This window comes from Amblyomma maculatum, chromosome 1, assembly GCF_055883805.1.
Source record: "Amblyomma maculatum isolate TAMU_Amacu chromosome 1, ASM5588380v1, whole genome shotgun sequence".
NCBI lineage: Eukaryota > Metazoa > Arthropoda > Arachnida > Ixodida > Ixodidae > Amblyomma > Amblyomma maculatum.
Genome location: NC_139344.1, coordinates 338130773 through 338151999, shown reverse-complemented (window position 1 = coordinate 338151999; position 21227 = coordinate 338130773). Strand labels below are relative to the sequence as shown.

Below are 21227 nucleotides of genomic sequence, written 5' to 3'. Positions count from 1 at the left end.
CATGCATGTGTCGATGTCGCTGTTCCTTAAGCTGTCGCTAGATGGCATTTCGATGCAGTTTTCCCGAGCTCTGTCACTGGCCGAGTGTTTCATACCACTTTTACTCACGACTGTACGTAGTTGTACTAGACATATACCTGCTTGTTCATCACACAACACCAAACGTAGCGAGATCATGTGCTTTGTGCGAATGAAACCCTACTAAGAATGACCTCCCGATTGACCTTCAGGCTGGTTGAAGCCCATTGCGCGATGTCATACGCATGTTCTAACTCTTATGCGCTTTTTCTCTCCGCCCTCCAATCTGGCGGAAACACCCCATCGGGACGATGCTATCTGAGGAGAGAGCAGTGAAACGTATGTTAGATGTAGAAGAAGACAGAACATATGCAGTAGGAGTAGGGGACGTAGTAGTGTAGAGCCGTTCTTGGTACGCCCATTCAGCCGCTGCAGTAGCTCTCTCCGTTTCTGCGCTTCCGTATTCTGCAATTTTGCGCAAGGTCTGTTATAATATAAAGAGGTTGGGAAGGAGTCTTACAGTAGGGACATAGCAAGGTAGGATGCCAGAGAAGGTATAAGCAAATGAATTAAATGCGATATGATTGACATTGCTAAATTTACCAAATAAAAAAGTTCTAATTTTCTTTCTTTCACTTAATGTGGGCTCCCCTGCCTGACTTAAACCCGTGGTTTCGGGCTAGGCAGGCGAACGTCAAAGCCACAAAGGCCCCACGCCGTTTGTGTTTTACGATAGTAGTCGGCTGTTTTTACAGTGACAGGGTTTATTAGCAAGATTTTCAATGAACACATAAACCAACTGACACGATGACAACTGTGCCTAGTTAAGACTCCTGCGCATTTCCACAGGTACCTATTACTATGCGATGGCGATGCCTGGTAGCTGCAAAATTAAAAAAAAAAAGCAGCAGCGAAGTGCTAGTCAGGTGGCGTTGCCAAAACACTCAATGAGTAAATAAGAGTGTCAAGCGCATTCAACAAAGTGCCAACATCGTTTTCATGTATCTAAACACGACTGGCCACTTTTTGTAAAAAACAAACTAGAAATCGATGTGAAGTTTACTCCAGTAGATCATACCTTAACTTCTGAACCGAAACCGTGTCAGCATTTTCGACAGACTGAACAGCTAAATGCCTCGTCGTAATCACAGTTACTTTGGAAACTGAGAACGCAGTTTTGTCCTAACCGCTTCCGGTTTCACCTCCTTAGAGCTGGACCAAGAAATATGCTATGGGTTATGGACAGGCGCCACCGAATCCTTAAGGAGGGAGTGTGCGCCCGGGGAAAACGGCGACCCGTAAGTTCTTTCATTTTATTTTTCTTCTTTCGATGAACGCCAGCAGCCCTGCAGCACTCAAAATAGGATTAGCTTCGCAAACGCCGCGACGCGTCGAAGCAAATTCACTTTGCGGTCAGCCAGCGGCGCGGTCAAGCCCTCGGGACACGCTGCGTTGCTTCCCAAATCCGCGAGGGCCGGCCTGTCACGCCCGACTATTGAGAGTCGCGCATAGAAATAAAGTCAAGACGACGGTACAGGAAGGAACAGTGCGCCCAAGGAAAGAATTCTGGCCACGGCGTTTAAGAACCACGACATACGGGAAAGAAGAGATAGAACAGCATATTTCCGGCCCGCTGGAGCTATTTATGCGGACCTTCTTGAAATAGGCGTATTACAGAATGCTATAAATCGGCTTCATTCACGGAAAGACTTAAGATTATGCAATATCGTCTGTTTTGATTTTTTTTCTTTTAATGATGGGTGGGGGCGAAGGATGCGAAACGGAAATACAATGACGTTAAAGTGCGGTTTGTGTTGAAGCAGAATGTGTTTGGGACCACGATAGCACCGAATCGTGCAAGAGAGGAAGATGGTCGGAGAGCAACGAGTGATTGAAAATCGTGTGATGCCTTTTTCCATCCGAAAGCCTGCAGGAACTCTGACACTACTCTTCGGAACAAGAAAAAGGATGCTTAAAGCCGGCAGTGAGAACAAAAGCACGGAGAAACTAAGAAAAGCTTTAAGTGCAGGAACCGGTAGTTCAGTTCCGCCCAGTATGGCACTGCAGTAAATTCAAGAGCAAGGTGAATCAGGGCTCCAACGTTATCCACTTGCACCTCTGCTTGCCATGGAATGATTCCCCCTTATTACATTCTATTTCCCTCTGAATGTGGCAAAGGTTTCCTTGCCCCGTATATTTGCGTTTGAGACGTATATATATAATAGCTTGCTCACCCCTCACGTTTTCATTTATTTTACGCAATTTCAGTGCTTGTGTAGTACTTAAAATATGTAGATTGCTTTCGTCGTTACTCAATTTACGCACTCGCTTTGCAAAACCTGCGCATTTGCTTTGCGCCTTTTTTTTTTTTTTTTATCGCTTTCATTAAGCTCTCATATTCTCTGTCCTTTCTCGGCAAGCATAAAAAGCTGAGCGCTAGAGAAAGTGATAAAGAAAAGACACGCAAAACGAGAAAGAAGGGGAAACCCGTTCCGGGTCGCTGTCGCGCGGTGGTGAAACCAGAGCCGAGCATCCGCCTCGCCACGGCGTCCGCTTGCTCGCTACCAGGCGCGCATGCGCAGAGGCCGCAATGTTATAGAATCTCAGCGGCCATGTCTGTGCCAACCACAGTATTTTCCCCCTTGAGTATTTTTACGTTTCTTTGGTCGGCTTTCGGCTGCGGTCTTCCCGGTCCGGCCCTATTTTCTCACTGCTCTCTCCTTGTTGTGTGCGTTTCTCGGTTCTGATTGATTGATGGGCCTTTTCGTGCCAGTATGAGATCGCGGACTATGAGGCACTTGATAATGGAGGGCTTGGAATTCATTTGGAACTCCAGTGGCATTTTTGCCCTGCACTTAGATATCGCTATAGCAACGATCCGGCATCAATTCCATGAAAATGCAGTCGGTGTGCTGAGGATCGAGCCCGCAACGTTTTGAGCCACCAGCAAAACGTCTTTCCCTTGTTCTCGATTCCAGTCAGTGTAATGCAAGCTTGGGCTGGTGCGGTGCCAAGTGGGGTTGAAAAAAAACAACATGATGTTTCGCGCCTGAAAAAATAACTCAAGCGTTAGCACTAAGCTATGCCGACTACTTTCAGATGTCATACCAACACGCGTTCATATATGGGACGCATGTGTACGTTTCGAAATGTATTGTCGTGAAAGGGCCGCTGTCATGTGGTGAAATGTCATCGCAAGTCATGACATGCTAGAAAATGTAACGTCACTAATCATTCTCAACATGTCTTTTTGGAGTCGCGTTTTGACTCCAAAACGCACCATTGGAAGCGCTCGCCTATGTTGTCGGCGAAACAACACGGTGTTCCGCGTTTCTTATCTTTGTAGCGGAGTGTTCAGGGCGCTCGGCTGTTGTACCCAAGGATGCGGGACCGGATCCCGGCCGCGAAGGCCGCATTTCGATGAAGGCGGAAAGCAAAGCACCGGTGTGCTGCGCGATGTCAGTGCACATTAAAGAACCCCAGGTGGTCTAAATTTCCGGAGCCTTTCTGTAAGTAATTTCTCATAGCCCGAGTCATTATGAGACGTTAAACCAATAAACCAAAATGATTCTTGCAGTCGAGTGCTTGCATCTCATGGCCTTAGCGCTAATAATAATCAGGCGCGTAAATCCTTTCTTTTCAAAAATTTGCATCCGTTAAGCCATATTTTTACTGTAGTTACTCAGTTGCAGCTGCAAAGCTGTGTAGTTACGCAGTTGCTGGTGGAGGGGGGGGGGGGGGGGGGTGGAGAAGGTCATTTGTCAGGCGATAACCTCGATTCTGAAAATTGTTGCTCGCGTGCTCTCTAATTTTTTTTTATTTTTTTTTTTTGTAAAAGCGAGAAGCCGCTAATATATTTGTTTTCGTTTCCTTCACTTTGCTGACTTCGCCTTCTGCTAGCACTTAACCAGCCTGACACCGAGAACGCTAGCTTAGCGCTCGAAGACACCGAAGAGATCAACGATCACAACGGGTGAAAACCAGACTGTTTCTTCACACACACTGTCATTTTGTTTTACTTCGAATTGTGCCTATATGTTTTTCGTGTATGGTCTTGCGTCGTCCACACAGGACCTAGCACTGTTATTAAGGAACTGCCGCTCACACCGCGCCCTGCCGCCATGCTCTCATCTTTTTCCTCCTGTTGGCTGGCTTCCAAACTGCTTTCAGATGGCCACTGCTGTGGGCCTTTCTTCCTTTTTTTTTTCTTCGCGCCATGCTGACTTCGCAGTTACATCGAGTTCAGACGCGTGCGAAAGGAAAATGAGACGAGCTAGGCTGGCGCTTCGTCGCGCCCGCCACTGCGGAAAGCTTTTATTGTTCATTTCGCTTGCGACGGTTCGGGGAAAGACGATCCCTTAACGATCTGGTCTAGGGGAGCGTGGGTGGACAAAGACGAGCCAAGATAATAGGATATGGGAAGGCTGCTTAGGTCTAGAAACGTTGCGCGTTTTAGAGTCGAGAGATCGAATGCCACAAAAGCAAACGAGGGTTGATAGTCGGTTGGTCTTGTCAGTCTTGGGAAAGGTTGAGGGTCGCCGGAGAAGGGGTAGGCAGCGAACGCGATGGTTAGATGGCATTCTCGAGGCATTGCAGATGAAGCTATGTGATGTTAAGAAGATAGTGAGAGACCGGAAAGCGTGGCGTGACATGGTCCATAGGGTCACGAAGAGTCGGACACGACTGAACGCCTGAACTGAACTGACTTGTCAGTCTTTGTTTCGTTACTCGCTCGGATTATGTAAGCAGAAGTTTTTGTCATCGCTTTTCGTATCATGCTTTGAAAATATATAAAGCTCGAAGATGAAGAGAGAGAGAGAGAGAAAGAGAGAAAGAGAGGTGTAAATAGTTCATTGCATTAAAACCAAAGAAGCCAGCTCTGCAGGGGGTCGGTGCTCTTGTTCTAGTTATCAATGGCGTCTAGCTGCAAAATGTTTGAAAAGGCAGTTCAGAAACAAACAGTAAAAAAAAAAAAAATGGGAGGGGGGGGGGGGGGGGACTCATGCCTCGCCTTTATGGGCATAATGCAGCAGCGTTAATGGCTCTCCTTGGTACAATCGCCTTGCAGATCCTTGTTCGTAAACTTACATATATATACATTGCTACGCGCTGGATGACAAATCCCTTAGTTTGTTCCTCCAATATCGCGCTCATGCTCTTCAGCATACAGCTGTAAGCTAATATATTACATGGAAAATCACCTGATATACATAAAAAGCCTCGCCTAACCATTCCTTACGAACGTACCTACATGGCGTAAGGGCGGAGTGTCTGAAGAGGAATGCAAGGTTCCTGGAAAGCTGCACTCCGATTTCACCTTCCATCTTAAAGGCGAAGCCCAATCATGCAGAGCATGTGGAATCGGCCTGTTCACGTGGTCTCGTGACGTCAAAATACAGCGACCAATCAGGGCCCAGACATACCACCTGCCGGAGGCCCGATCATGATTTTTCGCTCACAACACTGACAACGCCGATGACGGACTTTCTGATGAATTAGGTCTTTAAAGCTATCGCTTTCAAACTAGAGGACGGCGAACGGAAGAAAGATTCGCCTAGCCTCCCTTCATCGTTTTATTTATTTCATTGCGAAATCAGTACTGCGACAGCAAAAGCGAGACCTCGGGTAGTCGCAGCTACGCTGTGAAGAAGCGTATCTACGGTCTCCTCATAAAAAAATCAGCCTGTCATGACATTTCATTTCACGTTACTCCTATGCCATGAGCAGGAGCTGCCAACTCGGGTCGCTCCTTTTATATGGGAGGGTGATATCGGAATCAGCCTGCCAGAACCGCTTACATTCTCGCTACCCCGACGACACGCAGGTACGTCCATGCGGCTTGGTTGAAGCGTGACTTTATATGTGGGCTGCTAGCTTATGCTCTCGCGTCATGCCCTTAAAGGATGAGCTTGTGTCCCCAATAATGTAGCACCTTACACTGATAGGGCGTGATAGGGGAATAATGTAGCAGGCAAAAGAAGCTTCCGCCGTTGCTTTTCGCAATTCAACTAGGGTTAACCAGAGCTAAACTAGAACTAATGTTTTACCTCACATGTCCTGAAGAGCGTTCAGAGAGGATATATAACAAAGAAAAAGCGTATTTAGAAAATACACACCCTTCAGTTATTCGCGAAAAAAAGAATGTACAGGACTGCTAGAATGCAATAGGCTAGAGTTCTATATTCGGTGCTTTTCACCTAAGCTTGCAGGCTGACGGCAACCTTCGATTTGTGGGTTTATAAATATTTGTTCTTAGTTTTTTTTTTAGATCCGGAGATTATTTCCTCTCGTCAAAAAAAAAAAATACAAAGCTCATGCACAAGTGGTACAACTTCCCGGTACTGATGTTTCTGACCTCGAAGCGTTAAAAGGATTGCCTAACCATCGCTCATTTCATCCGAAGGATACGGTGTGGCTTTTACAATGTGAATAATTCTTCTGAGGGCCTGACCAGCGTTGCAGAGCTATTGTGGCGGTGCTTATACCGGGAATAATGCCCACACAAAAAGCTTCGCAAGAGGCTAAGTGAACAAAGAAGACTATGCAGCATGTGGAAAGGCTTGTCTGTTTCGTTGGGAATGAACTAAAAAAGGACGATAGTGGAGAAGAACAAAGTGCCAGAGGGCAGCCATAGTTAAACAGCATTTTAGTCGGGCGATGAAAGAAGCGATAAGGCAACAGCTAGAAAAAGAAGAAAATACTCCCCCTTCCTGCTGTTTCTCTCTGGCACAACTTTGAGGCTACAAAGGAAAAAACCGAGAGCGGCGTTCGTGTGTGCGCCAAAGAGGCTGGGGAAGGACAGGACTGAGATGGGGAAAGGAAGATAGTCGGGAACACCTTTAGAAAGCAGACACCTTTGGGCAAAAAATTGCGAGGAGAAGGTGCAAGCAGGCACGTTGATTGGAGGTAGGGAGACGAGCGCGAAGTTGCGCAAAGGCGGGATTACGTCAGCGAGGTGCAGAGGAAACACCGTCGCTTATCAAATCACAGTGGCTGTGCGTGTGGGAAAACAAAAATACAAAGAGAGATGAAAAATTAAGTGTTAAGACCTACGAACCTGGCGTTAAACTTCAGAGCGGTGCGCGATGACGGTAAACAAACAAACAAACAAACAAACAAACAAACAAACAAACAAACAAACAAACAAACAAACAAACAAACAAAAAAAAAAACGTTTCTCGCGTGGAGACGAAGGCGTCGTTTTGACCTTAACTAACAAAAACTAAATATTTGATCACTCTTAGCCCTCATCTCTCTATAATAAGAAGATAAAGGACAATAATGAACAATGCCGGGACGAGCAATATTTCAATTCTCATAATTATTCACTACTTTACAGTGTTCTGGTGCTGAACTTGAAATCACAGTTAATATCAGCACATTAAAGGCTCACTACGTTTGCGAAGTGCATAGAAAGCAGGCTGTAGTGTCAGGAAGCGTACACGTTGTTTACATGTTTAGGGACAGGTAATTCCAAAACAAAAAGTGAAATTAAACAAAAATGAGAAGGAAATGGTGGAATTAGTTATTTTATCGAGATAAGCACCACTTGTAACCCATAACTAGAGCTGAAACGCATAAAAGATTGCAGAATGACAAAAGACATACACGTAAAGGTGCGTGGACAGCAGTGCAGAAGCTATTGTAAATTGAAAAAAAGAGGTCGACAAAATGTTTGTAATAATTCCAGACTAACTTGATAATCCCAGGTTTACGTAATTCTACGACTACGTATATTCACAAAATTTAGAGTGTAAATAAAGAAAACGGCACCAATGTTCTGACTGGAACTGTTACTTTCTTTTCTTTTCTTCTTTTGATAAAGCGGACTTGCTAAGAGCTACAGAAAAGATTGAATACCGCGAAACCTTTTCCCGTGCATAGCATAGTTTGGCCTATTGGGAACTATTATACCTTACGAAAAAACGCTGGAAAGATTAACGAATTCAAACGGCCGTTTATATTCTATAACGCAGTCCAGTTTCTAGAAGCAAAGAAAAAAAAGCTCCAGGTCGGCAGTTTTATAAAAGTGAGCACGACTAGCGTACTGGTTAACTCAACCTAATGCAGTTACTGCAGCGTTTCAGATAGCATATTTTTGTTGTGTTGGCTTTCGCAGTTAAATGCAGCTTGCTTTTACTCGGCATACCTTTCATTTATCCTACACCTTCTGGAAAGTGAAAGTTCCGTACCGTCTTCTATGCGAAAACATTGTAAATTGCTTCAATTCAAGTTTTAGGCTACACGTGGAAGATAAAACGAAAAACATGAGCAAATGTAGCAAGAGATTGGAAAAAACACGAGTGAAAATTCTTCGCACCAATGTGCCCGCGGCAAAGATGGACGCGATGCGCTTCGATTTTCGTTGGCGAAGCGATCGAACTTGGACGCTACGGGCAAGCTGGCAAATGAGATGGGGAATGAATGCATACATGGAAGTTGAGCTCGCCCGAGGGGAAGCGAGTTTTAACAAAATTTAACAAAGAATTGATGAGATGAATGCCAGCCGAAGTAAGTTAAACATCTCCCTGCGCCTGCCTTAGTGAACCTTTATTTGCAGCGAAGAAAGAACCTTAACAAGCGCACACCCTGGGACTTCAGAAACCCAAGGGCATACACACCGGGGAGGTAGAGGTCGAACTAATTTTGAGCCGAAAATTCTATGAGCGACCGTTTTCCACGGCATTCTTCTGTTTTGCTTTAAGTGTTCTCTTAGACTCAACCTTCTTGTAGCCCGAGGCAAGTTTTTGCTTGCTGAGAACACCCGACTGGCATTGGTCTGTCTTTTATTGAGAGCGGGCCGTGTTTTCAGAGCAGGTGCGGAGGCAGGACAGTTTTGTGCACATACAATACACCTTCAGGTGTCGACATAACGCACTCGGTTATACTCCAGGCAGTCAATTCCGTTTAAGCGAAGGAGCGAAAACACCTTGTTCCTTTTATAGCACAACGGTATGGTAACTGCAGAGAAAAATCTGGTAGACAGCGCAGCCACGTCAACGAGCTGCTTGTCCTGCAGTACGAGCGAACAAGAATTAGACAGGCGTAATCTTTAACTACTTGTTAAGGAGCAAAGCCGCAGGTGTTAACAGGCAATGAAAAAAGTTCAGCAGATCAGAAACTTTTGCTGAGTGCCATTCGAGAGGACGTTTCAAACTGTACTGTTGCACATATAACGATTTACAGAGTCGCCATGTAGGTATCATTCATATCTCCGACGCTATCTCACATATTGACACACATTTGATATATTTGCATTTAAAGTTTTGCAGCTCTGTGACTGCGCATTGGGTAAGTCATTATTTTAAGCCAATGACGAATGCATTAATCAAGTGCTATTCGTTTCAATAGCAAAGTATCTTAAAGTAAATAGCATCAGTATCTTAATTGATTCCCACATTCCGAAGTACAGATAAAATGTTCATTAGGAAGAGAAATAGAAACCAAGTGTAGCCAAAAATCGCGATAATGTCGGGGTTGTACGTGTGCGGGACGTGTGTGGGACGTATGAAGAAACGCTTCGCAAATTACATATCGCTTTGTGTAGGTACCGCAATTGCTCTGGTCTCTTACCGCGCCATTCCCCTCCGTCTCTCTCTCTCTCTCGCTTCTTCGCGCGCCTAAGGCGCAATGCGTTGAGCGAGGATTCTCCGCGTGTCGGCGACGGCAAACGACGGTCGCGATTTCGGACCTTCGCTCTAAATGGTTCCGTGACGCGGCGCGACAGTCCGAAATGGAGCTCGTTTACTAATGATTAGAGCCGTACCAGATGCAATTAAGCAGTGAAAAGCACGTTCCCCTGCTTGCTAACGAATATCGCTGAGGACAAAGTGAAATTCTTTGTTTTATGTCCGTTCTCCCCTCTCCTACGGCGCGATGCAGTTTTCAGCTCGTTAGACGAAGTCTCTACGATCTTCGTTTTTTCCACCGTAAGACAAGCTGAGACAAGGCGAGTCGAGAAGGTTATTTCGGCGTACCTGTTTTTTGGTGTTGTTTTCACAGACACCCACAGTCCACAGCGTGTTAATTTGTAGTTTCAATTGGTTTGCTTCATAGTTTCCACGTTGGAAACTATGTCCGTGCGGCAGAAGCTCACTGGAAGGGGGTGAAGTCCCCCGGTGGAAAATATGCCTATCCAATGCTCACTGACAAGTGGTAAAGTGAACAGGGCAATAGAGGGAAAGTAGGTAAGCGAAGATGCAGAGTGGGTGGGAGGCAGCGAGTCACGTTGATGACATAGAGGAGGCATAGGGCTCTACACTGTGACTGTTGCATTGGATTGAGCGAGAGAAGGCGGGGGAAGGTGTGTTTCCCAAAATAGTTGACGGACAGTATTAGGCTGTTGACTCGCATGGTCCGTACATTTCAGCGGCTGCTTCATCTCGGAAGACAATTGGGTGAGGGAGGGGTTTGCCACACACTCTGCCATATGCACAGCACTAGTTGTCTAAAGGATTGATTTGATTCCGTCGGTGTAGTTTATGCAAAAATCGCTTTACTCGTTACCAGTTTTCGATGAGAGAAAGCACGAACGGTTCCTTATGAGTTTTGCTGCTGGAGAAAAGATAGACATTCAACCGTAACAGTTTATTGAAAGCAACGGTTCTCTAAGCGGTTACTAACTTTCATCGGAGTCTCAGTTACAATGGCATTTCACTGCTGTGTATGTTGCCCTCTCAGTATTTCTCTTAAAGCGTTTCCTCGGCTGCCATGTAAGTCTTCTGAATGCTCCTTGAATCAAAGCCGCCAATAAAGACCTCAAGATGAAAAACCGCATTTTGTATTATGTATCTATTTATATATTATCTCGTACTGCAATCTCAAGCTAGAATTTTAATAAGTTGGGGCACATGAACATGCAGATTTGATCGGCAGAAATAAAACAGCCTTAAAGCCACCACCTGCAACAAGCAAGTAAAAATCGTAACAATAAAACCGATTATTACTCTGACGAAAGATTGAAAACAATAAAGTGAGCAATATATTTGACAACGATTTTGTGCCCGCTTCAAAGCCTGTACTGGTATTTTGGCGCAAACTGACTACGTCACAAACATTCTGGCACGCTAAAATGGCTGAAAGGCACAAAGGACAATTTAAACTTGGCTATAGTACGGCAGATGCACGTTTATAGAATGACCACATTAGTGGTGCGCAAAGTACTGCAAATCAGGTTTGTTCCTTTTTGTTTCTACTAGGTTGTCCAAGGTAATGGGAAAATAAAACACAAAGGAACTGGGCAGACATTTACGCTCCGCGTTTGAATAGAACCCCACAGAGATATTGCGTCCATTTCGTATTGCCTACTCAATACTCACAAACACACCGGCTGGTTACAACGACTGTTTGACATGCTTTGGTATGCCTTGTTCGCATGCTCGACTACCTGGAGATCTATGGGGAAGCTCAGCACCGACGCTAACCAAGGGTTCAAGTAGTTGAACTTCACTTAATCACTATATTCTTTCAGCATCATAGCCGGCCGAGAAATGCCAGCGCTCACAATTTCAATGTGCTTTTAGTCGTCTGTACTATTATTATGGCGCAAGAATATCCAGAACGAATCGTAGACTGTTGTTTCAAATGTTTCGCTAACTTGTTAATGTTTTTTTTTGCATCTCTTCTTTGGCCTGCTTTGAGGCTTTCTCTTTTTTTTTTCTGTTTGAGTGTGGGCAGACGTCAGTTTGCAGCCGGCCCCTACAATAACATTTTTTTTTTCTTTATCAGTACCTTTTTCTCGGGGCGTGTATAAGATGCCCACTACTTAAGTAATGAGACGGTCACTGCGCCTTCAACATCCAAAAAGACAATTTCCATTTAAGTTTTCACCCTCTATCAGCAGCTATGCGGTAGGCTCCGCTTTCCTTAGAGAAGAATGATGATCTGTTGTATCGGCAGTGTCGCTCAAGCTGTGATCAACGCTCGCTTTTAATTTGACATATCTTGTTTAAATCCTGCGTAGCATGCCCATAATTACTTATTTACGCATCAATACCGATTTCTAGCATAGTTCATCAAGTCAAAGACCACAGCGCATTTTTAGGGCCTGCTTTACACAGTCTCGCAATCCAAAAGTCCATGAATTCTATCCCAAACTAAATTACCCGATTTTCTTTCCAGCTGAACGAACCCCTTTCATACATATTAAATTGGCTTCGCCTGATTGTGCATGCCCTAACAATAACGAAACAGCGAATTTGTAAAGCTGTAAATTCTAGCCATAGCTCGCCTGCTTTAAACTGCGAAATATAATCACACGGTTCTTTACACTTCACTACATGCACCATTGTAGCAGCAACGTGCCGGTTTAACGCTTTATTCCTAATTTGTTGGCGGCCAGGGATTCCACAATTAGGAAGCCTGCTTAACAAATTTCGAAAGGGGATTAATTCTTGTCTTGCGTTGCACAAACCTCACCGATAATTTTCACTCATGGCCATCAACGCCGACACCAACGGACATAAAGTCAGACATTTTTGCTGGACATGATCCTTATTGCCTCTCGCATTAAAGCAGTTTTTCACAATATTTTCAGGAAAACGGCACTCAGTGCTCCATTTCTATGTTCCAGTTGCGATAAGAAAACCGATTGAACGCTGGATGGGTGCATCAGAACAAAAAACGTTATCCGAAGATGTGCATTCCTTTTGATGCAAGCATTTCTTAAGTCACAAATATTGAAAATAGGTTTTTTATAAGCTACATGTGGGGCCTCATCGCGTACAAAAGCCATATCGCAAGCATGCTAAAATAAAGAACAAAAATGAAACAATAGAAAACCTCGAGACCTGACCGAAGGTAAACCATTTGTATCTGAATAAGAAACCTCCACAAAGCAGCAGTTTGTGCCTGTAAAGCGTGCTTTGCTGCACTAAGGGTATTAGTGCAACGAAGCCAGTCTGCATTTCCTACTTTCAGGAAAGTTCATTTCTATAACATTTTATAATGGCTCAATAGCATATTGTGGCCGCCGGTCACAATTCACGTAAATAATAATTCAAATAAGACAATTAGTACCTAATTAGTACATTATGATCTAATCAACTATTAAATATTCAGAGAGCATCCCCTACATCAAATAATGGTGCAAACCACGAGAGAAAGACAAGCCACATTTTTGAATTTTTGTTTGCGGCCTCGCGTTTTTTCGTTCGCAAAGTTCGCAGGCTGATGCGTTTGCTGATTCGTGTGCACGTTCCTTAGGAGGATAGGTGATTTGGTGACGTATCCAGGGTCATCGCGAGCCTTGATGATGTTCTTCGTTTCACCGAAAGACGTTGGGATCTTTGACGAATGTAAAGGATAAAATGCAGTGCGTTGCCATTACAACTTAGCAGTTAGGTCGAAGTAAATGCTTGGGAGATTAAAGTGCAGCTCTAACGGGATATCTACACATATTTGTTGCTATTGTTTACTTAAAATAAAATTTTGTACACGATGAGCGCTGCCGGAACATTAAGCGATGCTATAAATCAAGCGCGCATGCCTTTGCTAGTAGTTATTTCAACTTTGTTTGAAGTACTAAAACTCATTTAAGTAAGCTTTGGGACGTTAAACCCCATAAACCAAACCAATAAAGGTAGCAGTTATTTCAACTTTGTTTGAAGTAGTAAAACTCATTAAAGTAAGCTTTGGGGCATTAAACCCCACAAACCAAACCAAACCAATCATTTACGTAAGCCATGTCATGCCTTATGAATTAATGATGAATGGAGAACGTAGCAGCTACTTTGTGGGCTAACATTTTCATCCATCACAATAATAAATGCGCACACTAAATCTCCAGTTTTATCCTGTCGAATGTAATTATAAGGTTTTTAGAATACAGTAATTTTCGCACGAAATGAAGTACAAATATGGTTTCAAAACACGGTTATGCATTTTTCTTTTTCGGCCACTTCTATTTCGTCTAACAGTATCCGGTCTAAGTTTTTGAAGACGGCTGTTCGGCGCGACGTCACAGGCAAGTGCTGGCCTATCTAGTGAAAAACAACACAAAGCATGGAACACAATGCGCATGCGTTCCTTCATTCATCATGGCTGCTTGGTACGAAATTTTACACGCACCATGATATTCTACCGCCAGTCTTGCGACACTTCAGTGCCATGTATGACAGAATTTACAACCTTTCAATAAAACAGCGGAAGCCAGCATTCTGTAACGAATAATTAAAAAAAGACACGACTCACAACTCATCAACTGATCGTACATTTTGGTTTGCTTGATGTCGATTCTCGGGGTGCTAGCATTTCTCTCTCGCTCTCTGCAGATTATTCCATACTAATTGAGCTTTAAGTTATGGTGATTGGCCATAGCTTTTTTGTTTTCTTGCAAAAATACTGGAGGGGGTGAGTCACTGGAGAAAACTTTGACGCTGGGAAAGACTGAGGGCACAGGAGAAGGGGTAGGCAGCGAACGCGATGGTTAGATGGCATCCTCGAGGCATTGCAGCTGAACCTATGTGATACTTGAAAGATGGTGGACGACCGGACTTGGCTTGATATGCTGTATAGGGTCACGAAGAGTCGGACACGATTGAACAACTGAAATGAATTGAATTTAGTTTTCTCCTCCTACTAATAACCTTGTTGCTAGAGACTATGTGCGACGGTGAGTAAGTGCTAAAGACACATTACGTAAGGTAATCTAGGGTCTAAGGAGCCGAGGGGCATCCACTGTTAGGAAATTATTTTACACCTATGTTGAGTAGAGGAGCGAGCCATGAGTACTGAAGGAAGGGCTTGTAAGTGAAAAAAAAAAATCTATTTTAGTGCGACGATTTATTAACCGTATTCACAGAATCACCGGCGTATTTACAATGTGTAACAGAAGCATGCAATTGTGGATGTCTGTTCTGAAGACACTGTGGCAAAAAAGTGTTTCTGAGCTGGAGTGGCGATTACGATCTGTGATGGTTCATACACCGCCTGTATTCTTTGTTGTTGTTTTTTTCTTTCACAAATTTGACTTTAGGCTCATTGGAGTGTCCCGCTCCACGGTGATCTTTAGTAAAAAGCGAAAGATCAGTGCGATACCAATGAAGCGAGACCAATGAGGTGAGGGATTCTTTGTTGAAGACCTAGGTAGATTAGGAGGCGAATAAAGTTGAGCAGAAAGACGTAACCTAACAAAAAAAAAAGGCTTTAAACATATTTCAAATAGTCTTTACTGAGATATCTACGTCTCACAGTGCAGTTTCCGTGAGAGTAACGCTGATTAGACCAAAGTTTGATGCAAGTAGTTACAAGCAAGAACACGCAGTGCGAGATTTGTTATTTTGTCATCTTGTCCAGGCACCTAATATTTATTAGCCCTAATTATATCAATACCTTAGAAACGTTGGACAACATTGTTGTGTACACGCTATGCACCCGTGCGTTCCTCAGAACTGGACCGTCCTCGGACCATGCGCGTGACCAGGGCACGAGGAGCAACGCCTTCTGTACAAGCGCTCACGCTTCACTCTTTCCTTTTTTTCTCCTCTTTCCGGAAGGCGCAATAAAGCAGTCTCTACCCAGCAACCGAATCGAGAGGTTCCTCGCTCACGGGGCTTCCGACCCCCCCAAAAATAACAAACATGACAAACTTTTCGCCCTTCTTCAACGCTTACTTGGCCTGCCTAAAACGACAGGCAGGTTGAGAGAAATTCCATTGCGGAGACGTCTATAGCACCTGCGGTTGTTCACCAGTTACCGACATCCCACAGCACACGGACTCTATCGCGCATCGTTTCAACTGAAACTCGCCAGTGTGGTTGTGATTCGGTCCCACGACCTTGCGCTAGGAAGACCGGCAGCCACTCAGACAATCGTCTATGACTGACACCTCTAAGGCAATAATCCAGGCAGAAGAACAATTTGTGCAGAGAATCTCTTATGTAGTCTTAATGTCGCTGTTAACGAAGGCTCTCGTATCTGAGCGCCGTACGAATAAAATACAACACGATTGCATAGCAGCCCTAGTGAGACGAAAATCGGGCCGTTTCGCCCTGAAGAAGGTTTCATCGGGAAGAATTCAATTGCTTGCCAAGGTTTATTCATGAAACAGCCAGCTGCCGCCTGCCACTGTTGCCCCTCTCTCCACCTGCCGAGAGTGGCAGGTGACGAAGTAGAGAGAGGGGCGTCGCCTTTCCTTCGTCCTGGGAACAGGAGGGAGTGTCCTGACGAAGGCTTCCACGCGAAAGGATCCTATTCCCTGCCAAGGTTGCTGCAGGAAAAAAAAATACAGCTGCGACCTGCTTCCTGCCCCTGTTGGCCGGTAGGGAAGTCGAGAGAGGACGTCACCCATCCCTCGTTTCTGGAACAAGAGGGGGCGCCCTGAAGAAGGCTTCTAAGTGGAAGAATCCTATTCACTGCTAAGGCTCATACATGCAAGAGGGCGCTGCGACCTGCCACTGTTCACAGGTGGCGAAGTGGATGGAGGGACGTCACCGTTTCTCGAAGGGGAGATGATGGAGTTTCCTGAAGAAGGCTTCCTCGGTGAAGAATCATATTTTCTGCCAAGGTTTGTACATGGAAGAGCCAGAGCGGCGAAATTGATAGAGAAACTTAACCCTTTCCTCTTCTAGGGGAGAGGAGAGAGAGAGACGGGAATGTGACTGGTACATGTTTTAAATAATTTAAAAAGATCTGAGGTGATGCAGTGTATGTGCAGTCATGCACTGTTTTTGTGGTAATGTAATCGCTGTGTTGTACCTATATTATCTGTGGTCGTGCATGGCAGCCTATCAACGCGGCTTCCCATGATGTCTCATTGTCACAGCGAATGGTTATTCTCCATCTTCTCGTGTGTACATAATACATGAAAATAAATGTATTCTCTTTTATTCTATTCTCTTATATTAGGTGTCTTGTAAGTTTTTTTCTTGACTTTTCTGCCGCAGATATTTGTACGTTTGACGGACTCAATGAGAGAAGAATTCCGGCGAACTACTTCAGACCGCGAGCTATTGTTGTGGCACTTATTTTAAAATCCGCGCTGCGTGGCGTAAAAGTTTTTATTATACAAAGTGCTAATCCTTCACTTCCTCATTTTCGGCCCCAGCTTTGCGTCGTTGGGCTCACACTCATGAATCTTCTGCCCGTAATTACTGGGGAAAGAGACCGCAATAGCGAGCTGCTTATAAAAAAAAAAAAGTGCAGCAACGAAGAGGGAACGAAAGGACATCGCAAGCTTTCGTCATTCCCGCTTCCTGTTTCCTTAAAATGTCACGCTCGACCGCCAATTAAATCGCCAAAAGAGGAATGTCCGTCTTTTGTCCTCCTCCGTCCGGCAACCGTTCCCAATCAAGTCAGCCCGAAGACTCCCATGGAAATTAACGGTCGCCCAACTGGTTTACGTGCTGATAAATAAAATGAAACCTTCCCTCTCCTTCCTTATTTCCAGTCCAAGGACAAGACGAGGTGAGTGGAGCATTTGCATACAATCTGCATTCTCAGAGCGGGCACTGCTTCTAATAGAGAGAGAGAAAGAGAGAGAGAGAGAGAGAGAGAGAGAGAGAGAGAGAGAGAGAGAGAGAGAATGTGATAGCCAGGGGACGATAAAGAAAGCGCAAAGAAGAAGGAAGAAGACTCTGAAGGCATTGCGAGCGAGGCGGCAGGCAGGGCTCGGCGTTTGGCACTCGAAGCGACAGAGGGCCAATGCGACGCGCTACACCGAAAGAAAAACGCTCGAAGACTAAAAAAAAAAAAGAGGGTGGGGGGGGGGGGGGGGGGGAATAAAAAGAGCACTAGCGGAGAGGGCTGCAGAAGAAAGAGAAATGCATCGAATAAAGCAAGCATGACGACGCAGGTAAACATAGTTGGAGGTTAGAGGCGATGAACCGTGAAGGCAGAAGAGCTAGGCACGGAAATAAAAACTCGCACATGTGCTGCACGGTAAGCGATAAGAGGAAAAGATCAGCGGGAGCCAGCGCTTGTTACTAAGAAATAAGGAGCTTCAAAAGCATGCAGCGTTGGAAGAATGTAGGGAAAGAAATAAAGCGCGGCACAGACCAAAAAAAAAAAAAAATACCGTGGAAGCGACGCGTTGAGTTGAGTGGAGAAGAAAGAGAAAACGGCGGCACATAATCTAACAAAAGTGACTGAAATATTTAGGACCAACCAAGCGAGAATTTTGTGTTTTTCAATGTTTCGCGGCAACGCGCCGAGATCTGTTCAGGCTTCGGTAAGCAGCGCACATTGAACAAAATTTATGCATGAATGAGATTTTAGATCGATTCAACCTTGCTTTGTTAGGATGAAGTTCTTGATCCCCCAGTTTTTTATCGCAGATTATTTTCTTTGATGAGAAACTTCAAGCTAGCTCAGTTGAGAGCAGCATTCTTTGATAGTTTGAGGAAAGTTGTCCATTATTGACAGCTGCCTTTGTCCACAACTTCTCTTAGCTTGGTCGAAAAAATTGATGGAATTTAGGATTGGGAATTAAAATACCACTTTTTAATTTCTTTTTTTTTTTTTTTTTTTATTGAAGTCCGCGTGGGTTTGTTTCTCGGACGATTGATGAATCGTGGCCGAAACAAATGAACTAAGTCCTTACGGGATGCTGAGTATCGGCATGGGCAGTGCGTGTAATGCGCATTATCTTTTAGATAAAGGCCCATGCCTAATAGGAAGTAAAAAGTGTGCAGTGCTAATTGGTACAAATTAACACACTGGCTATTGTTGACGAGAGGAGGGCTCTTTTTTCAGTCACTAAGGGATGTTAAGAGTGTGCTTACATCGCACAGCACACGGGCGCCTCGCCGTTTTGCTTTTCGCATCTGTCAAAACATGGAAGCCCGGCCTAAACTGAAATGGACTGCCATGGCGGCTAGATGGAGAAATGCCGTAACCTAGCGGATATCGCATGCCACTGCATAACTGGCAGTATCAGAGGCGAGGCGTAGATATGCTTTCCGCTAATGAAAAAAAAAAAAAAAAGACATGCGTGTGAACGGGAAGTCTGCCTGAATGGCATTAATTACTGCGTAACTAAGCAAAGCTCTTTTTGCCAGTTTTCTGTGCGCGTCCATATAACGGAAGAATAGGGTGAATATTTGGAAAACATAAGAAGACGCTTTGGGGGCCAAGAACGTGATAGCACGTGTAGAAAAGTGTACGACGTGATTTTTGCTGCCATTTATTCCGCATATTAGGTGAAGACTCTCTTTTTTCTGAATGCTTAAACACTTAACCCACATGAAGCGGTTAGCTTTCCTTAGTTTCGTACTATTTCAACAACTACCATCGTTTACTCGGCCTTCAGCATTTTCAGTGAAGCTACATATTCCTGTCACAATTTAGTTTTATTTTCCTACTTTTCCTGAAAATTTAACGAAGCTATAGGAATCTCACAGACACTTGTGATCATACCACAGATCTTAATATGCACACGCAAAAGACTAAAAGATTTCTCCGGCATTTACATCGACAATTGTGTAATATTTTTTTTTTACTTAACAAAATATGGCCATTTATGCAAATAAATATTAGAGTTATGAAAGCACATGATCATGTTCAACATCCACTAATATAAAAATAATAATATTATTTACATGAAACAGTCAGTTTTGCGGTCTGCTGGTGCGTTTCAGTTCAGTTCAGTGCGTCTCGTTTCAGTTCAATAATATCCCGACAAAGCAATTCGCAAAATTAAATATCCCAAGAAAATAAGACGCTCAACAAATGTAATCTCAGAAATCACACAAAGGATGCAGAAGACAATAAGCGGAAAGGAAAGAAAATGACAGATGAATAATAGAGAAAACAGCGACTCTCGAGGGATCGTCGTTGGGTCAGGACGCGCTGGCCGCTCGCCATGTATGGCACTCGCTTCGTTGGTTCCGATAGCGTCGCTCAGGACAAATCCAGGGCTAAAACTGGACGCCCTGAAACGTCAGATAAAGCCATAAAGCCTCCCGGAGGCGGTGCGGAGGCCAGATTCTATAGTGGCGACGGGAAAAGCGACGCTGTTTTTAGTTCCTCTTTCATCTGGGCTGGATGCCCGCTCACCCGCTTACGGAGAAGCGAATGATGCTTTACAGGCAGCCATTCCTTCGCTCTGTCACTTTTCGCGTCGTCTCGGCTCTTCGTTATACTATTATTAATCTTGTTAACCGAGACTCACCTCTCTGTGGCCCCGAGACGGAAGTTTTTCACGTATGTGTGTTGTCTTCGTTTTTACATGCTTACAGGAGGACGACGAACACACCGAAATTGATAATACCGCGTACGAGGGGCGGAAGGCGCTTATACAGCTATTGCTAGATAATAGAAAGCGCGAAAATGGCGGGTGACCAAAAAAGCAACCGATATTGCACTTGTGCCGAAAACTCTTCTTTGTATTCTAGTTTTAGAGAAGCGTGTCGGAAAAACGTGTCGGGAAAAATATGTGTATCACATTTGGGACGAAACCGCGTTTGTGCGGCGTTTAAAAGGTGTCATACAGTTTCGCTTGACATTAAGCATCCATCTGCTCCCCACATTTATGTTTTTGAGAAGCATTCGAACTTACAAATGTGCCCCCAAGTGTAGGCGTCCACCGAGAAGCGAGGAGACACTGCGCATTTCCTTTTACAAATAGCAGACCAACCAAAGACGCACTCTATAGAAAACTCTGTGCCAGTCTCTCAATGCCAATTCCCCCCCTCCCCCCCCCCCCCCCCTTCTCGCGAAACCATGCCAAATCATGCAGAAGAGTGAGTTCTTATGCCTTAATTCGTTTGGGCAGTGCTAAACGCTGGGTAACTGCGCAATAGCGCGTACAGCTCGTTGCGCCAATTATTATTATTATTAATTATTATTGCGCCAAAAGGGTGCCCTTGTCATGACCTGACATTGCAGCAACAGTCACCAAACGTGTCGGAAAAACAAGCACGCTATGGCATCAACTTTTAGGTGGCACCCAAGCATTTGCCTAGATTTTAATGTAGCGGGTACAGAATACAGGTATAGGGAAGCCACAGGGAACGCGACACCAAAGTACAACTTTGAAAGGCAGTAATTAGCGTCTTTGATTCACATTCATATATAGGTGATTCGTTAGTACGAGTAAATATATTAGTGATACGTTAGTAGCAGCTTCTCTATTAGAGTAAATAATTTGTTCTTTAGTATCCATGGTGATGCGATTCCGGCGGGAAGTTTTGACCAACAAGGCTTCACCATCTCCCAAATCTCCTGCTCTTTGTGTGTTTACGGTTAGGAGACACACTCGACCGCCTAGGAAG

General features: G+C 44.5%; 1 protein-coding gene and 1 pseudogene across 2 annotated transcripts in view; both read right to left on the bottom strand.

Moving 5' to 3' along the window:
* The window catches only part of LOC146207539 (metabotropic glutamate receptor-like), a 260240-nt gene that overhangs the window by 215148 nt on the left and 23865 nt on the right, over positions 1-21227 (bottom strand). The gene's annotated exons all lie outside the window — the stretch shown is intronic.
* LOC146207540 (U5 spliceosomal RNA) lies at positions 14963-15076 on the bottom strand (annotated as a pseudogene).